General features: G+C 39.5%; 1 pseudogene; it reads right to left on the reverse strand.

Moving 5' to 3' along the window:
• Nucleotides 1-3,846: 3,846 nt before the first annotated feature.
• The window catches only part of LOC102872751, a 28,889-nt pseudogene continuing 21,332 nt past the window's right edge, over nt 3,847-11,403 (reverse strand).

The raw sequence follows: 11,403 nt of genomic DNA on the forward strand, positions 1-11,403 counted from the left end.
AGGAGTGCTTTGCTTATTCGGGGCTTTTTTCCATTCCATACGAAATTGGAGATTGCCTTTTCCATCTCGTTGAAGAATGGGATTGGTATTTTTATTGGGATTGCATTAAATGTGTAAAATGCTTTTGGTAGTATTGCCATTTTCACAAGGCTCGTATCACATACTTTGGACACATGGCCAGGAGGGACCAGTCCTTGGAAAAAAAACATGAAGTTTGGAAGAGTGGAAGGACAACACAGGAGAGGAAGTCCCCAGATGAGATGGATTAACACAGTAACTGGAGCAATAGGATTAGACGTGTCAGTGAGACTGGCTCAGGATAGGGCAGAGTTCAGAGCTGTTGCACATAGAATCACTATATATTGAGGGTGACTCCGTTGTTGCACATAACAACAACAACAACTGCAATCTGAAATTGATAGAGCATGTAATAAAGATGCATTAATAATAACTGGTGATTGGAATGCAAAGATTGGGTACAAAGAAAGATTGATAGTCAGAACATACAGCCTTGATGATAAAAATTAAGGTAGAGATCATGTGACAGAATTGTACAACTAAAGACTTTTTCACTGTGAAAATATTTAAAAAAATATGGAATGGTGACTTATGCACATCAATTGATGGACTACACAAGAATAAAATTGGCTAAGACCCTTCTAGGACAAGTTGCTGACAGCACCTCTCCCCTTCCATCACATTGCCATTGCTTCTTGCTTGCTAAGAGAAGAAATCACCAATATGAAGTATCCTGACAAGACATTGCCTTCACCTAGTACAAGAGTGAAGATGAGAACCTTCCCCTGAATGATCACAGAGAATAGAAAAGACTGTTGAGGATCCTAGCCATACCACCCCATAGACAAGAAAAGAAGACAAAAGAAACACTGCTTACAGTTTGGCATTTCCTCAGAAAGTTGAACATAGACTTTCATATGACCCAGCTATTCCCTGCTTAGAATATACCCTGAAAAAATGAAAACTGAGACATAGAGATTTATACATCAATATTTGTAGCAGCGTTCTTCACCATCGCAAGAACATGGAAGCAGCCTAAATGCCCAAATACAATGGAATGGATAGAGAAATTATGGTATATTCACACAATGGAATACTATGCAGCAAGCAGGAGCAATAATTTTGTAAATTACTACCTGACTTGGAAGGGACTTGAGAGTATTATGCTAAGTGAACTAACTCAGTCTCATAAAGACAAATATTGTATAAGATCATTATTGTAGAACATGTACAGGGAAGCCAGGTGGAGGGTAGAGCAGAGGGGTGAGGATGGGTAAGGTGGGAATTTGGGGGAGGGATGCCTTAATCATAGGGTCACATAATTTGATGGGTGGAGGTCGGGTGGATAAAGGAATAGGGAAAGATCTGGGGTAAAAAACAACATATACAAACTTTGTAAGTAAACCAGTATAAAATAAAAAAGAAACAATGCTTACTTTGGTAAGACACTCTTCCAGAGAGCCAGGACTTCTAGGTGTGGGATAGAGAAGTGCCTGAAATTCCTCTGGAGAATGGTTCCTCCATTTGAGGATCCTTTCCACCATGGGGCCATCCCAGGGACAAAAGGGGTAAATGGAGTTTGGGACAGGGAGCTACAAGCAGAAGAGAATCTCACTTTCTCAGCTGTACACTGTGGTGCTAGAGTGAGAATTTCCAGCCTTTGAGGCCCTCTGGACAGAAACTACTTATGTGGGTCAGATGAATGAGGACAATAGAGTGTGAGAAAGCAGACTACAATAAAGGAAAATTCCTGTAGGGCTGTATTGCATACAAGAGAGAAATTGAAGGACTTTAGGAAAGGCAAATTTTCCAAGAAAGAACTTCGAGTAGATTGAGTGACCCATTCCATAGACAGAATTTTTTTTAAGCTGGCTTTGACTAAGCAGAGACACATGCCTGGCATGCACACTTCCAGATTTTGAATAATGCAGTGTTTCTTTTCTCTGTTCTGATGACTGTCCCCTGGTCCAAGTATAGGTTTCACATATTTTTGTTGTTGTCGTTGTTGTTGTTGTTGTTGTTATGTGCCATCGAGTTATTTGCAAACTCATAACCACCCTATGTACAACAGCCCTGAAACCTGCTCTATCCTGTGCCAACTTTACTGTCTCTGGCACACCCTCATTACTCCAGTTGTATCAATCCATCTCATTGATGGTCTCCCTCTCTTTCTCTGTCAATTTACCCTTCCAAGCATGATGTCCCTCTCAATGGACTTGTCCCTCCTTGCAACATACTCGAAGTATGTCAGACAAAGCCTCAGAATCCTTGCCTCCAAAGAGTAGCCTGGCTCTACCCTCTCTAGGGCAAAACTGTTTGTTCTCCTCGCAGTCCATGGTATGTATATTCAACACTCTTTTCCAGCACCACAGCTCAAAGGCACCAATTCTCCTTTCATCATCCCTATTCATTTTCCAGCTCTCTGATACATATCAAGCAATTGTGAAGACTATGGCTTGAATCAGGCACACTTTAGTCTCCAGACTGACATCGTTGCTCTTCAGCATTCTGGAGAAGTCTCTAACATTCCCAATGCACTTCATCTCTTGATCTCCTGGCTTCTGGTACCAAGTGTTGATTATGGAGCCAAGCAAGCTAAAGCTGTTAACAATCTCAATCTCTTCACCATCTATCATAATGCTGCCGCCAATCAGCCTAGTGGTGAGAATCATTGTTTTTCTTGATGTTGAGCCTCAATCCATATTGAAGTACAATCAAATGTTCTGGGATTCCTATTGTCCTCAGAGTTAGCCACAGTTTGTTGTGATCCACACAGTCAAATGCCTTTGAATAGTCAATGAAACACAGATAGACAATCCTCTGGTATGCTTTCAGCCAAGATCCATCTAACATTAGCTGTAATATGCCTACTACTAGGACCTCTTCTAAACCCACCCTGCACATCTTGCAGTTCTCTGTTGATGTGCTGTCCCAGTCATCTTTGGATAATTTTTCAGCAGAATCTTCCTTGCATGTGATATTAAAGATACTGTTTGACAAATTCTGCACTCTTTCCAATCACCTTTCTTTGGGATGGGATCTATATTATCTCTTCCAGTCAGTCGGCCAGGTGATCGTCCTCCAGATTTTTTGGCACAGTTTATTGAGTGCATCCAGGGAAGCATTTGTTTTTTTAAATATGTCAGTTGGTATGCCATCAGTTCTTGGGGCCCTGTTTTTTGTCAGTTCCTTCACAGCAGCTTGAACTTCTTCCTTCATCACCACAGGCTCTTGCTCATACATTGTTATAGGAAATTCTTCTGTGCCAGCCAATTCCTTTTGGTACAATGACTCTATACTCCTTCCATCTTCTTTTAATGCTTTCTGCATCATTTACTATTCTACCCAAAGCAATCTTAAATATTACAACTCAAGGCTTTAATTTGTTTTTCAGTTCCTTCAGCTTAAGAAATGCTGAGCGAGTTTGGCCCTTTTGATTTTCTGACTCCAGCTCTTTGCACATTTCATTATAATACTTTGTCTTCTCCACTGCCCTTTGAAATCTGTTCAGGTCCTTACTTTCTTTCCTTTGCTTTCGTCACTAGAGTGACGAGTTTCACCAGACATCAATTTTGGTCTTTTCATCCTCCTCTGCCTTTTGCATTCTTCATGGATAACATTATTTTTTCTCATTAAATATGTTTTAATGGTCTCAAAATTCTGTGACAAATTTTAGTTCAGTTGTTTCCGTTTAAAAAAGTACTGAATTTAAAAACTAATAAAACTGCCACACAAAAAAACTAAATGGTCCACCAAACATTCCTTTCCTCCTGAGATCATTCTTCCACCACTGATTAAGACTGGGGTGGCAGGTGTTATTGGTAATATTCATTTAGCTTTCTGAGCAGACTTGGTGACCTTGCCAGCTCCAGCAACCTTCTTGTCCACAGCTTTGATGACACCCACATCAAGTCTGCCTCATGACACAGACAACAAAATGACCCAGATGAGGGTAGTCAGAGAAGCCCTACACACATGTGGGCTTGCCAGAAATCATATCAACAATGGCAGCATCAGCATATATAAAGAATTTGGGGCCATCTTCCAACTTCTCTTACCAGAATGACTGATGATCAATCTTCTCTATGAGCTCAGGAAACTTGCAAGCAATCTAAGCTGTGTGGCAATTCAATACATGTACATAATCAGTACTGATTTGGCCAGGATGGTTTAAGATGATCACCTGAGCAGTGAAGCCAGCTGCTTACATTGGTGGGTCATTTTTGCAGTCACCAGCCACGTTGCCACATCGAACATCTTTCACAGAGATGTTCTTACTGTTGAAGCCAACACTATCATCAGGCAGAGCTTCACTTAAAGCTTTGTGGTGCATTTCAACAGACTTTACTTCAGTGGTAACAATGACTGGGACAAATGTGGTCACTATGCCAGGATTGAGAACACCAGTCTCCACTCAACCCACAGGGACAGTACTAATACCACCAATTCTGTAGACATCCTGGAAAGGCAGATGCAGGGGCTTATCAGTTGGTGGCAGGCTACAATCCAAAGCTTCAGGCAGTGGGTTCCATTGGCACTGACATTTTCCCAGGTGACTTTCCATCCCTTGAACCAAGGCATGTTAGCACATGGCTCCAGAATGTTGTCACCATTCCAACCAGAAATTGGCACAAAAGTTGTCAAAGTTGTAGCCAATTTTCTTGATGTTGGTGCTAACTTCCTTAACTATTTCCTCATATTTCTTCTGGATGTAAGGTAGCTTGGTGGAATTCATTTTGTTAACACCAACAATCAATTGCTTCACACCCAGTGTGTAAGCTAACAAGGCATGTTCAGGTCTGCCCGTTCTTTGAAATACCAGCCTCAAATTCACAAACACCAGCAGCAACAATCAGGATGGCAAAGTCAGTCTGTGGTGTTCCTGTAATCATGTTTTTGATAAAGTCTCTGTGTCCTGGGACATCAATGATGGTCACATAGTACTTCTTGTTCTCAAATTTCCACAGGGAGATATCAGTGGTGATTCCGGGCTCATCTTCAGCTTTCAGTTTATCCATGACTCAGGTGTATTTGAAGGAGCCCTTTTCCATCTCTGTAGCTTCCTTCTTGACTTTCTCAATGGTTCTTTTGTTGATTCCACTGCATTTTGTAGATCAGGTGGCCAGTCATAGTGGACTTAGTGTCATACGTGTCCAGTCATACGTGTCCAAGGATGACCATGTTGGAATGGGTCTTCTCCTTTCCCAATTTGGCTTAGGTTTTGCGACGGTATTCACCAACACATGTACTCTGGCAAGAAACCCTTTGAGAAAAAGCATGGATGATATTCTTGATATCATCCACAGCTCATCTGGTCTTCACTCATTGATGTTCAAGGCCTCAAACCAGTTCCTGAGATGGTTTTGAAATTCAAGTGGGATAGACCCAAGGTCAAATTTTCATTCCAGAGGGTTTGATTTAATTGTCTTTAACTTCAGCTTGAATTTAGTAGGTGGTTTGTTTCACAATCAGCACCTGGCCTGGTTTTCACAGCTGATATTGAGCTTCTCAAGTGATTCTTTCCACAGATGTAATCTATTTTATTTCTATGCATACTGTCTGGTTAAATCCATGTGAATAGCCTGTGTTTATGTTTCTTAAAAAAAGTACTTGCCATGAATAAATCATTGAATGTACAGAATTCTATCATTCTACCTCCAGCTTCATTTCTGTCACCAAGTCCATGTTTTCCAACTACTGATCCTTCTTATTTTTCCCAACTTTTGCATTCCAATATTCTATTTACATACCTTTTCAATCTATATGCAGAAGAGATCATCCAAAAGGCTTGGCTCTATGAGGAAGAGTGTGGCATCAGGATTGGAGAAAGAATCATCTACAACCTGCATTATTCTGAAACTGAGGAGGACCTGAAGTGCTTGCTGAAGAAAGTCAAGGACTACAGACTTCAATATGGATTGAAGCTCAACATCAAGAAAACAATGATTCTCACCACTGGGCCAATTGGCAGCATCATGATAGATGGTGAAGAGATTGAGATTGTTAACAGCTTCAGTGTGCTTGGCTCCACAATCAACACTCTTGGTACCAGCATCCAGGAAATCAAAAGACTAATTGCTTTGAGAAAGTCTGCTGTCAGAAACCTCTCCAGAGTACTGAAGAGCAATGGCATCAGTCTAGAGACTAAGGTTCACCTGGTCCAAGCCATAGTCTTTCCAATTACTTGCTATGCATCAGAAATTTGGAAAGTGACATGAGATGATAGAAAGAGAATAGATGTCTTTGAGTTCTGGTGCTGGGGGAAAAATATTGAATATACCATGAACTGCCAGGAGAATAAACAGGTTCATCCCGGAGAGGGTGAAACCAGGCTACTCCTTGAAGACAAGTATTCTGAGGATTCATCTGATATACAGTGGGTATGTTGCAAGAAGAGACCAGTCCATGGAGAGGGATATCACACTTGGAAAAGCAGAGTGACAGTGCAAGAGTGTAAGATGCTCAATTAGATAGATTGATTCAGTGAGTGGGGTAATGAGGGTATTTATGTCAGAGACAATAAAGTTGGCACTGGACAGAGCCAATTTAGGGGTTATTGTACATAGGGTCATTATGAGTCACAAGAGACCTGATGGCATATAACAACAACAAGAATAAATAACACCATAAGGACTAGAAGTATCAATAGCATTCACAGACACAATATAAATGGCCTAACACCAAGAAAAAAAAATCCTCACATAATGTCAAGAAAGCAGCAGGCAGCATCAAACATTGCAAAAAAGAAAATAAATTAAGCCTTCTTCAAAATAAGCAGAACATATTGCAGACCCTGTCAATACCGCAGAGTCAGGGAAGCAGAAGATATATATTGCTATGGAGTCATTTCAAAAGCTACAGAAGAACATGCAAATGATGGAAGAAACAATTAGTGAAGCCACTAAGGAAGCAAGCAAGTACTCTAGAGCCAGAGAGCCAGAGGAAATATATTGATGAGGAGGAACTAGAATAACTACAGAAGAAAATTCAAAAGATGGAATAAAAACTATAAATAAAGAGGTAGAAGAATTGAAAAAAATCATTACAAGACAGAGAGAGCACTGCAAACTCAGTACTGTAAATAACAGAAATGTATGAAAATGAAATCCAGAATATTAATAACAAAATGGCAGAAGTGTCCAACATTTTGGAGGGACAAAAATGTAGAATGAAAGAGGTGAAACAGAAAGTCAGTGAGCTGGAAGACAAGAACCTCAATGTAAATGCATTAGAACACAAATCAGAGATGGGACATAAAGAAAAAGAAGAAAACATTAAAATCATGTGGGATAATATCAAAAGGAACAACATACATATAATTGGAATTCTAGAACATGAGAGGGACAGAAAGATCACTGAGAAAATTGTGAAAGAAACACTAGATGGAAACTTTCCCAGGTATTATGAAGAATAGAGAAATTCACATTCAAGAAGCTCATCAAACACCAAATAGTCTAGACCCCAAATGATATATCGAAACATATCATACTCAAATTCTCCAAAGAAAAGGTAAGGATAGAATACTAAAAGTAACATGAGACAAACAAAGAGAGTCACTGACAAAAGAGAAACAATTAGATTAAATTCTAATTTCTCAGCAGAAACCTTGTGAGCAAGAAAACAATGCATGGTATATACAGAAAGTAGAAAGAAAACAATTTTCAGCAAGGATCTTATACACAACAAAGCTCTCCATCAAACTTCAAGAATTAATTAAATACTTTGCAGAAAATCAGGTACCTAAGGAATTTGTAAACAGAACACCAAAACGACAAGAATTTTGAGAAAGTCCTTCACACAGACACACCAAAGGAAAGTGGATAAACCATAGTAACCAGAAATAACAGAAAAAGAAACACAGTAAAATGGCAATGATAAAAACTGGCCTGTCAATAATCACACGTAATGTGAATGTGCTAAATGCACTAATTAAGAGAAAAGGAGTAGATTATTTGATAAAAAAACCCAAAGCCCATCAAAATGTTGCCTATAAGAGACACATCAAAGAAATTAACAGAAAGATAGACTCAAAATTAAAGTTTCAGGATAAAATATACCATGCAAATGGCATCCACAAAAAAGCAGAAATGGGGGGAGAGCAGAAGTGGCACTACTAATCTCTGATAAAATAGACTTTCAATGAAAAACACCATAAAGGATAAGGAAGAACACTATACCATAATTAAGGGCACAAGATACCAAGAAAACATAACCTTGGTCAACATCTATGCACTAAATGAGAGATCTGAAAAATACATAAAACAACAGTTAATAGAATTGAAGAAAGAAATAGACAGCACCACAAAATTATAGTAGAAACTTTTAACACACCATTCTCAACTCAAAAGAAACCTAACAAAGATGCAAAAAAAATTTAAACTATACAATCAGACAACTTGACCTGTGGATGTATTCAGGGTACTGCATCCAACTAAAAATGTGCACATGGTACATTCTTCAGAATCAATCTACACTAGGACACAAAGCAAACCTCAACAAATTAAAAAACACTGAAATAATACAAAGTATCTTCTCAGACCACAATGCCATAAAACTAGAAATTAACAAGACGACAAAGCTTATAAAACCACTAATGTGTAAGCTAAATAACAACCTGCTAAAACACAATTGAGTGACAGAAGAAATAAAGAAAGTCCTCAAAACAAATGAAATTGAAAATACAACATAACAAAACCTCTGAGATGCAGATAAAGCAGCCTTTGGGGAACAATTCATAGCAATATGCAAACACATATAAAAAGGAAGAAAGAAGTAAAATTAATTATCAAACTCATCACCTACACCAAATAGAAAATAATAACAATCTAACCTCACAGCCTCTAGAAGAAAGAAAGGACAATAACTCTAGAAGAAAGAAGGACAACAACTGAAAGCAACGAGATAGAAAACAGACAAACAATTGAAACTATCAAGAAAACCAGGATCTAGTTTTTCTTAATGGTCAATAAAATTGACCAATCATTGGGAAACTTAACATAAGGGGGGGAAAGAGAAGAAACAAATACCCAAATAAGAAAGTATAGAAGTGGCATCACAACAGAAGCAGATGAAAATAAATCAATAATATTGAAATATTACAATAAGCTAAAAAGGCTGTAATGCCTGTAATGTCTGGAGGCTGATGGCTATTGGGAATTGGTTTCATGCTGGCTGGTGGATTCTCACTCCTTGCTAAGGGTCACATAAGGAACATTCAGGATTCTTTTGGTTTTCTTTTCACCCAGGTGGGGGTCAGCGGACTGGATTTGCCAAATGGCTTGGGGGTCTCTGGATTATAGTCCACCAGCATGTGGGCATGTCAGAATTTAAGAAAAGCAGTAATGCCTTGCTATGTCTATAGGTTGATGGCTATTGAGAATTGGTTTCATGCTGGCTGATGGATTCTCGCTCCTTGCTAAGGGTCAAATGGTAATTCATTTTTGCTGTGATGATGAACAACTGTGTCATAGGTTGTGTCAAATACCATAATTGGCTATCCATCATGAGTAGTGTTTGGTGGAGCTCCCACATTGATTCAGATTTGGAATCAGGAGTGGCATCCATTTCCTAAACCACATGTTTCTGGAAACTTTGAGGGCCCTTGCATTTAAATGTCAGCTGGGCCCGACAGCCAATTGCTATTGATATTTCATTTTGGAGGAACATTCTTCTAAGTTGTACAGCACTGTTCTGTAAATTTGCTGTACTAAGATAATCTGGGTTTGCTGTGAAGCTGGATCTTGGGCCATTGGGGGTCAAATGCCATAATGGCTTACCATGGTGAACCTTGTTTGGTGGAGCTCCCAGTTTTAAGACAGAATTGAAGCAATAATGGCATCCACTTCCTAAATCACATACCTCTGGAAACTCTATGAACCTGGAGAAATGACAATAGTTATAGAAAGGCTTCAGGCCTTTTGTTCATAAGGTCACTATGAGTTGTCCTCAACTTGATGACAATGAAAAACAACAACAACATATTCTGAAAAATTTGAAAATGTAGAGGAAATGAACAAGTTTCTACACAGATTGACATGGACAACAGAGCATTGAACAGACCCATCAGAAAAGAAATTGAACAGATCATAAAAAGACTCCTCCACAAAAAAGGTCCTAGACCAGATGGCTTCATGAATTCTACCAAACATTCAGAGAGATATCATCAACTCTATTTAAATGATTTTTTAAAATAGAAAAATAAGGCAACGGGGATAGTCAGTGAGACTGGCTTAAGATAGGGCAGGCTTCAGAGCTGTTAAACATAGGGCCGCTATGAATTGCAGGGGATTCAATGGCACATAACAACAACTCCTAGAGTCATTCTATAAAGTAGGCATAACCCAAATACCAAAACCAGGTAATGATATTACCAAAAAAAGAAAACTACAGAGCAATCTTCCTTATGAATATAGATGCAAAAATTCTTATCAAAATCCTGGCAAATAGAATCCAACAGTGTATTTAAAAAAATTCATCATGACCAAGTGGGATTCATAACAGGTATGCAAGAATGGCTTATCATAAAAAAGAAAATCACTGTAATTCACCATAGTAACCAAGGAAATAACAAAAACCACATGATCCTAGCAGTTGATGCAGAAAAGTCCTTTGACAAAATCCATTACCCTTTCCTGATTAAAACATTCAGGAAAATAGGAATTTCCTCAACATTATGAAAAGCATATATGCAAATCCATAAACTAATATAATTCTCAACGGATAAAGACTAAAATCATTCTCCTTGCAAACAGGGACTAGATAAAGATGAGCACTGTCACCACTCCTATTCAATATTGTATTGGAAGTACTTGCTTGGGCAATATGGCAAGAGAAGGAAAAAAGAGAGATCTGGATTGGCAAAGAGATAGAGGAACTCTCACTATACACAGATTATGTGATAGTGTATATAGAAAACCCCAAGCACTCAACAACAACAACAACAAAAATCTGTTAGAGCTAGAAGATCGATTTAGTAGAGTGGCAAAATACAAAATGAGTATACAAAAACGTCAGCGAGAATTCACTACAGTAACAAAGAAAACACAGAGAAGGAATATAAGATGTAATACCATTTACAAGGAAGCACTGGTAGCCTAGTGTCAAGAAGCAATACTGGGGGCGGGCCGCGGCGGAGGCTGGAGCGCAGTGGCAGGATGCAGCGCCCAGGCCCCTTCAGCACCCTCTACGGGCGGGTCCTGGCCCCGTTGCCCGGGCGAGCCGGAGGCGCGGCCTCGGGTGGAGGCGGCAATAGTTGGTCTGCCCCGGTTTCCCACGTGCAGCCGCCGGGGTGCGCCCAGTTCGGGTCCTGTGGCTGCACGGGTCCCACTAGCACGAGTAGTGGGAGTGCCAGCGGCGTCTTCCCGCCCCCGTCCACGATGTCCAAAG

Source organism: Elephantulus edwardii, unplaced genomic scaffold, assembly GCF_000299155.1.
Source record: "Elephantulus edwardii isolate Elephantulus edwardi_28Jun2011 unplaced genomic scaffold, EleEdw1.0 scaffold00172, whole genome shotgun sequence".
NCBI lineage: Eukaryota > Metazoa > Chordata > Mammalia > Macroscelidea > Macroscelididae > Elephantulus > Elephantulus edwardii.